This window comes from Mandrillus leucophaeus, unplaced genomic scaffold (assembly GCF_000951045.1).
Source record: "Mandrillus leucophaeus isolate KB7577 unplaced genomic scaffold, Mleu.le_1.0 Scaffold9, whole genome shotgun sequence".
Lineage (NCBI taxonomy): Eukaryota > Metazoa > Chordata > Mammalia > Primates > Cercopithecidae > Mandrillus > Mandrillus leucophaeus.
In genome coordinates, this window is record NW_012109807.1 from 9,816,690 (window position 1) to 9,817,759 (window position 1,070).

The 1,070-nt window shown below is 39.0% G+C and overlaps 1 protein-coding gene across 1 annotated transcript in view; it reads left to right on the forward strand.

The window, feature by feature from the left end:
- Window positions 1–1,070, forward strand: part of GPAT2 (glycerol-3-phosphate acyltransferase 2, mitochondrial) — a 14,258-nt gene that overhangs the window by 4,865 nt on the left and 8,323 nt on the right. The window lies entirely within an intron of this gene.

Genomic DNA, 1,070 nt, shown 5'->3' on the forward strand with positions numbered 1-1,070 from the left:
CAATAAAAAATGATAAATGGGATATCACCACCAATCCCACAGAAATACAAACTACCATCAGAGAATACTATAAACACCTCTATGCAAATAAACTAGAAAATCGAGAAGAAATGGATAAATTCCTGGACACATACACCCTCCCAAGACTAAACCAGGAAGAAGTTGAATCTCCGAATAGACCAATAACTGGTTGTGAAACGGAGGCAATAATTAATAGCCTACAAAACAAAAAAAATCCAGGACCAGATGGATTTACAGCCGAATTCTACCAGAGGCACAAAGAGGAGCTGGTACCATTCCTTCTGAAACTGTTCCAATCAATAGAAAAAGAGGGAATCCTCCCTAACTCATTTTATGAGGCCAGCATCATCCTGACACCAAAGCCTGGCAGAAACACAACAACAAAAAAACAGAATTTTAGATCAACATCCCTGATGAACATCGATGCAAAAATCCTCAATAAAATACTGGCAAACCGAATCCAGCAGCACATCAAAAAGCTTATCCACCACGATCAAGTTGGCTTCATCCCTGGGATGCAAGGTTGGCTCAACATACACAAATCAATAAACATAATCCATCACATAAACAGAACCAACAACAAAAACCGCATGATTATCTCAATAGATGCAGAAAAGGCCTTTGACAAAATTCAACAGCCCTTCATGCTAAAAACTCTCAATACACTAGGTATTGATGGAACATATCTCAAAATAATAAGAGCCATTTATGACAAACCCACAGCCAGTATCATACTGAATGGGCAAAAACTGGAAGCATTCTCTTTGAAAACCGGCACAAGACAAGATGCCCTCTCTCACCACCCCTATTCAACATAGTGTTGGAAGTTCTGGCCAGGGCAATCAGGCAACGAAAGAAATAAAGAGTATTCCATTAGGAAAAGAGAAAGTCAGACTGTCCCCGTTTGCAGATGACATGATTGTATATTTAGAAAACCCCATCATCTCAGCCCAAAATCTCCTTAAGCTGATAAGCAACTTTAGCAAAATCTCAGGATACAAAATCAATGTGCAAAAATCACAAGCATTCCTATACACCAATAACAGACA